The sequence below is a fragment of the Triturus cristatus genome, chromosome 7 (assembly GCF_964204655.1).
Source record: "Triturus cristatus chromosome 7, aTriCri1.1, whole genome shotgun sequence".
In the NCBI taxonomy this organism is placed as follows: domain Eukaryota; kingdom Metazoa; phylum Chordata; class Amphibia; order Caudata; family Salamandridae; genus Triturus; species Triturus cristatus.
This window is the reverse complement of record NC_140590.1, coordinates 458,926,098-458,939,313: the sequence shown is the minus strand read 5'-3', so window position 1 is coordinate 458,939,313 and position 13,216 is coordinate 458,926,098. Positions and strand designations below refer to the sequence as shown.

The 13,216-nt window shown below is 41.9% G+C and overlaps 1 long non-coding RNA gene across 2 annotated transcripts in view; it reads left to right on the top strand.

Moving 5' to 3' along the window:
* The first annotated feature begins 316 nt into the window (after positions 1-316).
* LOC146809918 (uncharacterized) overlaps positions 317-13,216 on the top strand; it is a 269,958-nt gene continuing 257,058 nt past the window's right edge. For both annotated transcript variants that reach the window (XR_014966512.1, XR_014966513.1), the window contains exons 1-3: positions 317-419; positions 1,203-1,324; positions 1,695-1,777. This is a non-coding gene — a long non-coding RNA (uncharacterized LOC146809918). The remainder of the gene's footprint in view (positions 420-1,202; positions 1,325-1,694; positions 1,778-13,216) is intronic.

The following is a 13,216-nucleotide window of genomic DNA, read 5'->3' as shown; positions in this document are numbered from 1 at the left end:
ACACTGAGGATCGCTTGCCCCCTTTTTTCACGAGAATATCAGCGTTCTTCAATATGTGGTTGGGCTTATTGTATATACAAAAAATCTTTTATACATACCTCTCGTTGTTATTTGAAATGGAGGTCAAAGTATGATTATGTTGTTACTGATGCGTTATTTTACGCAATTTTACATTCTATTGCCCCGCTCCAACTAGTGATATTAATACCATGAGGGTGTTGTATACCTCTCCATCATGGCGACTGCTTTTCTCTTTCCTCAGTCTCTTTCGCCGTTTATGATACCGAGGATCACGTGATCGCATACCACGTTATGCGCGGCGTCCTCAAACCCGATAATGCTATGAGCGCGATCCCGGCAGATTAGTCGCTTTACATTTTGCATTGCCTTGGATCGTCTGGGACCGTGGGACTTCCCAAGTATGAACTTTACTTTTACATGTTTTATTGGTCCAACTTTTTTAACTTAATTATCCGCTGTGCTTGCTTTGAGAGTCTATTTATTAAATTTCCCAACCTTACGAGGGAATGCGGTCGCACCTGTTTGCCTAAATGAGATGCTGTGATCCCTGATAGATATATGTTCGGTTTTTGATACATTGTGACTATCCACTTAATTACTGTGCTACTACATGTGGTTTTTCCTAATCGTATGCTTGCCCTTTGCATCTTTGACGGCAGTGAAGGATTACCTCTCAACGTGATTCTGGTTAAATCAGGTCACTGTGACGGTTGGATAAATTTTCTAATATGTGGAATAACTAGTGACCCTACTAGCAAATGTTTTTTTCAACCCTATTCACATTTGATCCATGGGGGCACAATATCCTAAGGACATTGCTTTTTTACGGTACTTTATACATGTTCGTGTTAAGTGTATATGGTCTTTCGATTTACTTACGCACCCTAAGACTTATAGGTGTGCTCCATATATTGGTGTATATTCACCAGCATATCGGGGACCTTTCAAAATATATTTTTTAATATTTTTTAATATATCAAGGGTTTAATTTACTTTTTGACTCACAATTTGGTCACTTTGAATATGTTTCATGTGCAGGTTATACAATTGTCGCCATAGCCTACTCCTACTTCTTTGAAATGTGCATTATTATTATTGCTTTGTGTTACTTTTAGGTGTTCCTTAGATGTGTCGCCGTATTAGCATACAGATGGTCATTATACATTCTTATTTGTTTCCAGATTTCTGGAACCCACTTACGTTTGGCCTTAATTGTGGAGCACAAGTCAAATACGTTCTTGTAGCCCCGGCCACCCAAGACTACCTTGCTCTAAGACACACATCATTTTATATAATTTTGGGGGTAAGTCTCTCTTCCCTTATTCATTTGCAGTCTCTTTATTAAGTTCTTGATCCCATAAGACTGATGTTTTCAACTTGACTTTTATCAATATTATTTTGCTGTCTCTTATACCTCTTTGATATTACCACGCCCTCCTGCATTCTGTTTGGTGTGGTGGATAATGTAGTGTCAGTCACATTTAGTCTGAATGAGGGCTTTATTATACCGTTTTGTGAATCCATATTTGGTTCGTCTAATGACACCTATCAGTTTCGAGTATCCATTCCACAGTAGGACCTGCACCTTTGCGTTTTATCAATTATAATACCAATATTATAGGTCTTAAAATATTTATATATTTTTATTACATTTATATATATTTCCTCATTAGATTTCTTACTTCGAAAACTTCCATGCATGTGGGACTCGGACACATGGCATGGTGCAACTTTTTTGCCATAAAGTTTTGAATTGGTGAGTGTTGAAATTAATTTCTTTTGGGATTTTAACGTTTGTTTTTTGGAATTTATATTTTACTTCTCTTGTTTGTTTTGATTGTTAACTCATAAATGTGCTTATGGACATCAATGTATCTTTTGTACTAGTGGATGGTACAACGGATTTATCTTGCCTTAGGTCCGATTATTTGTAGTTTTTCCACTAGTCAGATCTCTTGAGACTAGATGTGGATCTGAATACATATAAATTAGTGCGTACTGCATTATTGCAATCTATAGCCTGGTGATTGATGTGTCATTTGTATATTGTCTTGGATTTTATATATATGTTTATTCTTTCAGACTGGTTTTTATGTTTTTTATGTTTTCTCTGACCTTTGGGGTTGTGACATTCTTATAATGAAAATGTTCCTAATATATGTTTTCTTGTCTGTGGAATACGTCGTTATGTTTCAGTCATATATATTTATTGTTCATATTTTATAAATGTTTTTCTATGTTGTCATGTCAATTGTTTGCAGCCTTGAAGAAGTTCCTGTGTGGAACGAAACGCGTTGGCTGAGTTTCTATAAGAAAATAAAGAGAATATCTCAAGATACCCATTTGATTTGGACTTTTTGACTGGTGCACCTTCCTCCTTTGTTCTTCAGACTCACAGATTGTAGAGTCCAGGTGCAGAAGTAGAATGGTTGGAAATCTTTTATGTCCCTGAGACATTCGATCAGGAGGCTAGCTAGCTAGCCCTTGGAGTCACTCTGGGTCAAGTGAAGCAGGCCCAGTCTGTCTCACCCAAGCAGAGAAAGCAGCATGCAGTAGGGCAACACAGCCAGGCAGGAGTCCAGCAAATAGCGGTCCAGCAGAGTGACAGTCCTTTAGAAGGACAGCAGTTCTTCCTGGCAGAGTGGTCACAGGTCCAGAAGTGTACTAAGGTATGGTGTTAAAGGTCCAGTACTTATACCCAGTTGTGTCTTTGAAGTGGGGGAAACTTCAAAGACCGGTCTATCTTTGAAGTGCATAGAGGTCTTCTCTTCATGTCCTAGCTCCAGACTCACTACAGAGGGGTGTGCAGTCTTTTGTGTGGGGACAGGATGCTGCCTATTCAGGTGTAAATGAGCTGGGTCTGGCTCCTCCCTCTCATCCTCCCAGGGTGGTCCATCAAGCCACACTTAAGCTTCCATTGTGTGTGGCTGTCTAGGAGGAATACACACCCACCCCAGATGGGAAACAGCTTTTACAATGTTACCATTACATCGCGTTCCTATTACAACGCGGTCGTTACAATGACCGCGTTGTTAGAACGCGATGCCTTTACATCGCAAGTTACTACATCGACTTGCTGTAGGGTGCGCTCTAACCTAAGGAATAGTATCATTTACTATTCCAACACCTTCCCTACTGTTGTGCAGGCTGGAGTTGGTATAGTAAATTATACTATTCCTAAGTCCAGCACGCCCCCTACAGCAAGTCAATCTAATGACTTGCGACGTAGAGGTATGGCGTTTTAACAACGCGGTCATTGAAACGACCGCGCTGTAATAGAACGTGATGTCATAGCATGTGATGTAACCTGCGATATTCCCCCAGACTGACCAGAGACAGGCAACAGTCACCAAATGGCTAAAGCAAGAAAATGCCAACTTGCTAAAAGTGGCATTTTCAGAATTGTAATTTAAAATCTGATTTCACAATAAATTAGGATTTTAAATTGGGATTCCAGAGACACCAAACTTCAGAGTTTCTATCTCTTCCCAATTGGAAATTACACTTCTAAAATGTAATGAGGTAATCCCAATGCTATCCTATTAGAGAGATAGGCATGGCAGTAGTGAAAATGAATTTAAGAGTTTTTCTTTACTAGGACATATAAAACTTAAAAGTACATGTACTACTTTTTAAATATATTTCACCCTGCCCTCTGGGCTGTCTAGAGCCTACCCCAGGGGTGAATTAGATGCATTAAAATGGAAGGTTTGGGCCTGGCAAAAGGTTTATCTTGCCAGATCAAAATGGCAGTTTAAACAGTACAAACAGGCTCTGCAATGGCAAGCCTGAGATGTTGTTAAATAGATGGCAAAATCAGGGCTGCAGGCCCACTAGTAGCATTTAATTTACAGGTCCTGGGTACAGGTAGTGCACTTTACTAGGGACTTATAAGTAAATTAAATATGCCAATGGGGTATGAGCCAATGTTAACATGTTTAGAAGAGAGGGCACATACAGTATAGTACTAGTTAACAATGATAAAGTGCTCAGATTCCTAAGGCCAACAAAAAAAAGGTCACAAAAAGAGAAGAAGGTAGGCAAAATGTTTGGGGGTGCCCTTGCAGACAGGGACATTTCCAACACAACCTCCATCAGCCTAAAGCCAGTGGAGACTAATCAATACCTTGATGGACTTCCCTGAATAGTAGAGAGATGGTGGACATTGGTCCTTTACTGCAGCAGCACTTGACAGTTCTACGCCTCTCTGAACTCTATTGGATCCCTCTGTCAGTACTCTCCTGGGCCACTGAACTGACCCATGGGGAATTCTTCACATCTGTGCACTCCATATGTGGAGCACCTAACATTATTTTTCTCACAGACGCATCCCAGTAGGCAGACAGTACCACTATGGCCAAAAACGTGATCCACAGCTTGGATTAGACTGCTGTTCTCAGCCCAAGGAAAACTCTGTCCATAATGACAGTAACCAACAGAGGCCACTGACAGCTGTTGGTGTCAGGAGACATGCCCAGGCCACCCTGTCCTAGGTAGAGGCTCTAAGCGGCGTGATTGGATAGGCCTCTCTTCCAGACTTTCGGCTGGTAAGGAGTTCCCTATGGGCTCCTGATGTTTCTCTGACCTCTGAGGTGTCCCAGAGTGGGGGGCAGAAGCCCCTGGGATTTTGCACCCTACTTCCTTCCTACCTCTCACCAGTTCAGGGGTGGTATCCTGACACTGACCAACCAACCCAGGGTCTGTACTCTGAGACTGGACAGGGTACCGAGATGAGTCCCCCCTCACCCTGACACTCCATCTGGGATGTTGTACCCTCATTCTGGGATTGGTACCCCCAGAAACCTGAACTGTCAGAGCACCCTTGGAGGTCACCCCTCTCATGTCTCCTGACATCAGGGCAACTCATTCCCCAGAATGCAACCGGGATGAGTCCCCCCTCACCCTGACACTCCATCTGGAATCTTTTACCCTCATTCTGGGATTGGTACCCCCAGAAACCTGAACTGTCAGAGCACCCTTGGAGGTCACCCCTCTCAGGCCTCCTGACATCAGGGCAACTCATTCCCCAGAATGCAGTCTATGGGCATCTCCTGGGTCACCTCCTCATCCCATTCCTGGGATGACCGGGTCATAGGGCAGAAGAAGTCCTGCTCATGGGCCCCAGCTACCGTACACACTTGACTGGTGTACCACTCTGGGCTAACTAGCCTTTCAACAACCATGGTCTGGCTAGACAGGTGTGGCTCAGAGCAGTGACTGGGAACCCGTTCCCTTTCACCTGATGGAAGTGATGGGTTTCACCCTCAGGGATCACGAGCTCACCCTCTGAGCATATCTACCAAATAAGGGAGATCACGTCACGGTCTATGACCTGCCCCTAGGGACTACTTACCCCTAAGGCCATATTGGCTACCCTTGTAGAGGTCCAACTCATGGCTGGTTTCTTTGGACAGACAGAGTCCCCCTGCTTGTGTCCTAACTAGGAGAACTCAAAGCAGCAGGGTTGAAAATGGGTTGCCCTGGGCCACCGCCCTCTAGAGCCTCCTCCCTGTTTCTCATAAGGGGCATGAATACCCTTTCCTCCTCCCTTACTCTGTGAACAGGCAATGTCTTCCTTGACCTCCCCCCTCACACTGCTGGAGGAACCTGATCCAGGTACCTTCTTGGATACTCATGTGCTAGCCCAGAGGCCTGCCTCACCAGAAAGCTTCCTGGGGTCAGTTAACTTACTGTCCACTAGGTGCTGGTGCAACTCTGGAAAACATACTGAGCATGCACTCTCCCATGATTAAATGGTATAACCCATTGAAATCACTAACCTTGTTGCCCTACACCCAGTAATTCAGTGCCTTACTGGAGTTGTTCACAAAATCTACCCAGGATTGGTTGGGGAGCTTCTGACTGTCCTTGAAAGTTTGGTGATGCTTTTCATGAGTCAGTCTAAATTTGGCAATAAAAATGGTATTCAAACATTCTTGGAACAGAGCTCGGGTATCAATCGTTTCCGGTCTTAGACCGGGTTGTTGAACCAGTAATGGTTCAGTAATCTAGTCCTCGGCACTTCAGAAGTTATCAACATTCAATGGAGGTTGAATAAGCTGAATTTGCAAGACAATCACGTACAAATGCCCAGGTCTCAAAGGACAGCAGAAGAGATGGGCGTCTTCCCAGCGGCCCTGGGGATGCCAAATGTCATGGCCAGCAGAGAAGGTAATGCAGGAATACCTTAACCGTACACGTCAGACGCGGCACCCACAACCTATGCACAGCTTGAGTTCAGTCAAGCAGGACAATCTCTAGCAAGTTAAACCTATGGATAGGGGTGAAACTGCTGCAGATCGGCGCATATAAATTCTCCCTACTTCCGCGGACAGAGTAAACCTACAGTCACACGCACATACACTCATCATACGCTAGGGCCCATCACACTAAAATTCACACTATTACTCTATCCACACTAAATATAGGAGAGAAACCTAAACCAATCTGCATCTAAAACGAGGTCAATGCGACCATAAAGTTATTGTCCTGAGTCATGATTTTTAAACATAGGAAACAACATTAGAAACTCAATAAATGACAAAGTAATAACCACCCGACACTGGAATTCAAACAAATTGTTGTTTATCTAAATTAGTTCAAATGAAAGTCAATCAATAGCAAAATCATTATTCTCATAGTTACCTATTCTAGCTAAACGGGTCAGGACAGGTCTCTCAGTAAAGTCTCTCGAGCTGCCGTCCTCAGCATAGGTTCAGGAAGAAGTGGCCTCAAAAATCCCGAATGCAATGAACCAGACCCTCTCTAGTCTAGTATATTTATAACAAAACTAGCGAAATAAAAGTTACAAACAAATTCTGAATGTCCGTTGAGCCGCTGAGCAGAGCGAGCAGGAAAGGATGTCACTTTGGTAACATTTAGAAAACCTCCGCTCAGGAAAAATCACAAAAATAAAAACACGGAAGAAGGAAACTCGAGTTTGCAAGTGATACATTTATGAATGCTCTTCCTTGGTACCATAGCAGAGCCACCGCAGGTTTATCTTTGTCCATTGTGGCTTTATTCTTTTCCAAGGACAATTGGAAGCATGCCCAGAGCTGCTGTCCTCACGGAAACTTTTAATTCAGGCAGAGGCTGTGGTCAGGTGACTTTCAACCATGTTCAGCAAGGCCTCTCGTCACATCTCAATCACTCGAGCGCAGGCTGTAAATAGCAGCCATCTTTGTTTAGGCCAAAACGGACCATCTTAATTAAAAGAAACACAAAACAACGTTACCACATCATAATGATTATACAGTGTTAATCCCCACTAATACCCTTATGTGTATGTAATTACCTAGCCGTCTGCAACACAAAGAAGCATTAGCACACGTTATTTTAAAAGCGTAAACTCGAAACAAATAGCACTTTTGCGACACTTATTTAATTAGACTGCACATTATTATTAAGCAACATATATGCATTCCCACGTGTAGTTTCTCTCATTCGTAATGTTGGTTAAACTAGACTTTTAACAAAACTAATAATTAGTAATTATAAATTAGTAATTTTAATCATAACATATAAACAAAACTGGAGCTTAAAACTCAATACATTTCCAACAGAAAACTCTGCTCCAGCAATCCCCCCTTTGGTGATATATTATCACCACAAAAACCAACCCCAAAAAAAAAATGTAGTCCCAATTTTAGGAGAAATTGAAAATGTCTTTTATGACACAACATTAAACACCAGACTCTCTCACATCATCCCCCTTTGACTCCAAGTAAACACTCTCCCTCAATTCTTCTAATTCTATTTCTCGTGGATCTCTCTTTGACCTCTTTTGTTTCTTTTCAGTATTTCCTCTAATTATTCTCTTTTTCCCTCACCTGTTTTTACAACACAAACACCCCAATCTTAGTATCAATAAAGCAACAATCACACATGTCAAAGGAAACAGTACTTTACCAATGATGGTACTACCTATCTTAGCAATAAAACTCTTAACAGCAACTATCTTATTAGCTATTTTAGTCCAGATACTTTCAGCTTCCAGTGGTACTAATTCCTCATGCAAATCAGTAATATTTTTGATATAGACCTTTAGATCTTTGCTTTCGTCAGGAATGTAAGTGCACCAATGTTGAACTTTCAGCATTCCACAAACTCCACCTTCCTTGGCCAATAGAATATCAAGGGCAAGTCGATTTTGCATAGACATGGCACGTACGGCAATCATCTCCGTATTTACCAAAAGAAACCCTCCAGCGGTACTTGTCGATAAGCGATCCACCACTGTTGACAGTTTCCGAATCCCATATGCATTTAAATAAATTCCCACTGCTGGAATTAAAGCCCTAAAAGTATCACCTACGATTTCTGACCAAGTTTCTCTCTTAAAACGTGTTAGTAAATTAATGTGTTCTACATCTTCTATTCTATCTATATGGAAAATCTTTGGAAAGACCAGGCCCACATAACACGTGCCATACCAATGGTCAGGCAACTTGTAATAAGCCTTGTTCCCACAAACATAATACACTCCTGGGAAAACTGGATCTTCTCCACCTTTAAAACCCCATCCTGTCGCAATGAAGTATGTATCATGACACTCACTAGTCCCAACAAAATAATTATCATATTGGGATTTCTTTCTGGTAATGCATAATTTACCCTTCTGTGGTGCATCTAAAGCTAAAGTTGGACTAGCTCCATTCCTCAATTCCTTTCCCATCTCAATATCCCAAATTGTCTCACTCACTTTAAATTTCCCTGCCTTTTCATGCATGCTCATTCTCCTTTCCTCTACCATGTCTAGGAAAGCCTTCTCTTCTTCTTTCAAACTGCAAGTTAAATTGTTTCTAAAAATGTAATCTAATGTTAATTCTTCTTTCTCTATAAAAATCTCACCAAAAATGTTAGCTTCTTTAGCTGGATTCAGCTCTTTGTTCATTGGCAAGTGCCCAAAAATATTATCTTTGTTAGACATCTCATAATCTATTTTCCCTAACAAATAAAAAACACTACTTAGTACACTACATGAAATTCCATACATAGCTGGTAAATGGTGATAAGTAACACCTTCTGAAACGGATGCAGGTAATTGCATACAGACGTAGCAATCCCTTACTTCCATAGTCTTTACGTATTCGTACAACAATTTTGAAAAAACATTGCTAGAAAAATCATTAATTGACCTATCTTTATGTATGTAAATGTTACTAATTCTAGTTGCAACTACTTTCTGTGAATTCTTCTCTACATTGGTTATATTCTCAGTATGTATTCCAAAAGTACCTATTGTAACTCTAAAAGTGACTAGTAAAGCTAGTACACCCCATAATAGCATTAATAATCCAGTACAGCAGCAGCACATTCTACACCATCTTTTCAAGAAGGCACATCTACTTTGATTATTTTCTGTGTTAGCCATTCTACTACTTTGGCAGTGTCTTTTGACTTAGACTCTTCTACTCCACCACTGAAATTTAGAACTCTAGATTATTTCAAGCAGCTAATTTTAAATTTTCTACTTTTCACTTTTCTCCAAGTGACTCCTTTAGTTCACTCAATTTGGATTTTCATCACTTTTCACTTCTTCTTCTGCAACATCAAACTGTATCAGATCTTCAACAACATCCTGAGCATCCGACTCTTCTCCAATGTCAGTCAAGATAACTTTCAGGATTCCAACAGTTTTCTCCTCAACCACTTCTCGTACGGTCCCCTCTGGATTTCCTTGACTTTCTGCCTCTTCACCTTCAGACAGTGCCACGTACGTCCATTCCGGTGACCTATTCTTCTGGTTAGGTTTTCTGATTCTCTTGATCTCCTCCGGTTCTTTTGAAACCTTTTGTTTTTCACCTTTTGCTTGATTCTGACTCGACACCTCGTTCACCTGTTCAGCTTTTGATGAATTTGCTCGTGTCAGTCTGTACCTTAGCCTCTTTATCCTGTTAGGCCAAAGATCTCCTCTTACAACCCTCTTCGGTCTCACCTCTTTATTATTTCTTTCTCCAATCCAAGTTCTCTTTCTCAGAACTCGACCCTCTGATTTCTCATTCTCACTCTCATCTGATTCTGTCTCATTTGCCTCTTGTTCTTCAGCAGTTTTCTTTTGCTCCACAGTCCTTTCCACCACTGATTGAGATTTCCCTATCTCTGTCCCTCCTCGGGTCTCCGACACGCAATCTTCTTGCTGTCTACTTGTCCCTTCACCTAGCTTATCAGGAATGTTCCCTACACCTCCTCGGGGGTCTTCCGCAATCTGTCCCTCTCTATCTTCTTCTGACCCTGCTTCTTCAGGTATAATCTCAAGTGGATTTTCAACCTCTTCATCTGATTCAGGAGTAGTCTCTGTGGAATTGCTCTTTTCTCTTCTTTCTTCTCTACTGCTTGTTGGAACTTCAGGCACTCTTACAGAATCCGATCTCTCCTCTGAGACTCTCAATGTTTCCCTTGAAGCCTCTCTTGGAAAGAAAAAAGAATCATCTGACTCTCTTTCAACTTCAGCCCTCTCAGGATTCTTTCTCCTTCTCACTGGTTCAGTTTCCGCATCATCACTCGAATCTGACTCTTCAAAATACTCTTTACCAGTCCCATCCTTTGGGTTTGGAACTCTCAGAGTATGACTCGCATGCACCCAGTTTTTCACACCAGCACACTTTACTGCAGTTGTCGTAGACAGAATAACTTGTCTTGGCCTTCCCCACCTTGGAACCAAGCAATTTCTTCTTCTGTGTACTTTAATCCTCACCCAGTCTCCTGGACTCAGATCATGAGCTTGCTTCTTCTCAAGTGTGGTAGCGTCTTCTCCAACCTGGTGAAACACAGAATGAACTGCGTCAGCCAGGCCTTTACAGTAATCCAAAATCATGTCATCAGTTATTATCATCAACTTGTTGACAGGCACAAATGCATGTCTCATCGCACGTCCCATTAATATTTCGTGCGGACTCAACCCTGTGGTTCTATCTGGAGTAGACCTAATAGTCATCAGCACTAGAGGCAAGACATCAGGCCATTTCATTCCAGTGGCTAAACACATCTTACCAATTCGTTTTTTTATTTTGCCATTCATCTGTTCAACGACGCCATTAGCTTCTGGTCTGTATGCACAATGTAGCTTCTGCTGTATGCTCAATGCTTCACAAATTAAACCCATGAGCTCATTGTAGAAGTGTCCACCTCTGTCAGACTCAATTGTCACTGGGAACCCGTACCTAGGAATCAACTCTCTTAACAGTAACTTTGCAACTGTTATTCCATCATTCCTCCTAGTCGGATAGGCCTCCACCCATCTCGAGAACAAACAGACTACCACTAGAACATACCTCAATCTATTCACTTGGGGCATTTCAATGAAATCTATTTGCATTCTGGTAAAAGGACCTCCTTCTCTGCCTATTGTTCCCAGACTCACCACTGTCTTTTTCCCAGTATTGAACTGCTGACAAATCAAACATCTCTGACAGATGCTCTCTGCAATTAACCTGAACTTTGCATTGTACCAGGTCTGTTTAAAAGACCTAATCATTGCATCCCTCCCCAGATGTCCCTGGCCATGATACATTCTTGCCATTGTCGACAGCATGGAATTAGGCATGACTGGTCTACCATCTCTATAGATCCAAACATGATCTGTTTCCCTTGGGGCACAACCTGCCTTAATCCAACCTCTCATTTCCTCATCTCCTGCCTCATCCTGCAACTGTTTCACTTCATCCCACGTTTCTAGGACATTAGTAAACATCACAGAACAAAACGACATCTCCCTTTCTCGTGCCCTATTAATCGAATGATTGTTCTTCGCACAATACTGTGCTATGTCATTGGCAAAACGATTACCAAGAGTAACAAAATCATCTCCTTGTCCATGAGCAGCACATTTTACAACTGCTAGCTCTTTAGGCAGCTGTATCGCCTCAAGCAATTTTCCAATCACTTCAGCATTCTTTATTGGAGTCCCACTCGACGTCAAGAAACCTCTCTGTAGCCAAAGCTGGCCAAAATCATGAACGACTCCAAATCCGTACTGACTATCAGTCATCACAGTCACTCTCAGATTTTTCCCAATCTTGCAAGCTTTCGTCAATGCCACCAATTCAGCCACTGGAGCAGATCTTACTCCTTTCAAAGGCGAAGCTTCCATAACTTCTGAAACCTTGCACACTGCATATGCTGCACTCAGCACACCATCATCAGTTCTTAGACATGATCCATCCACAAACAGCACATGATCACTCTCAGGCAACGGCAAATCTCTTATGTCTGGTCTAGGTTTTGTGCAGTAGTCAAGCACATCCAAACAATCATGATCAACATCATCTCCCACATTCACATTCTCAGCATCTGGTAACAACGTTGCTGGATTCACATTCACACATCTCTGAAGAGTCACATTTGATGCTCCCAGAATGATTTTCTCATATTTAGTCAATCGACTATGTGACATGTACTGAGTCCTGCTTCTTGTCAAAAGAATAGCCACATCATGAGGTATGAATACCCTTACAGGATATCCCATTATTATACCCTCACTCTGTTCCAAGCTTCTGCATGTAGCAGCTACTGCTTTCAGACAACCTGGCAAACCCACAGCTACGGGGTCAAGTGTAGATGAGAAGTATGCAATCGGCCTTCTCAGTTGTCCATGCTTCTGAATTAACACTGAAAGTGCACATCCATTTCTCTCACTACAGTACAACTCAAACTCTTTCTCATAGTCTGGCATTCCCAAAGCAGGGGCTTCACACATTCTGCTCTTCAACTCCTCAAATGCTGCCATCTGTTCTCCATCCAATTCCAATGGGTCTCTCACCTCACTTTTAGTCAATTTAATCAGTGGCTTTGCTATCAGGGAGAAATTACTTATCCACTGACGACAATAACCCACCATCCCCAGAAACATCCTCACTTCTCTCTGGGTCATCGGGGCTCTCATTCCTCTGATAATCTTGATCCTGTCATCGGTCACCTTTCTCAAACCTTTTTCCAATATTGTGTCCAAGATAATGCACCTCTTTCTTGCAAAATTGCAATTTGGCTGGAGATACCTTTAACCCTCCATCTGCCAGATGATTCAGTAAAGCTATGGTATCTACTTCACAAGCTTCACGTGTCTTCGATGCCACAAGTAGGTCATCGATGTACTGCACTAGTACTGAGCTTTCAGGCATGATCAAACTCTCCAAAGACTTCTTCAATAACTGATTGAATATCGAAGGACTCTCTGTATACCCCTGTGGGATAC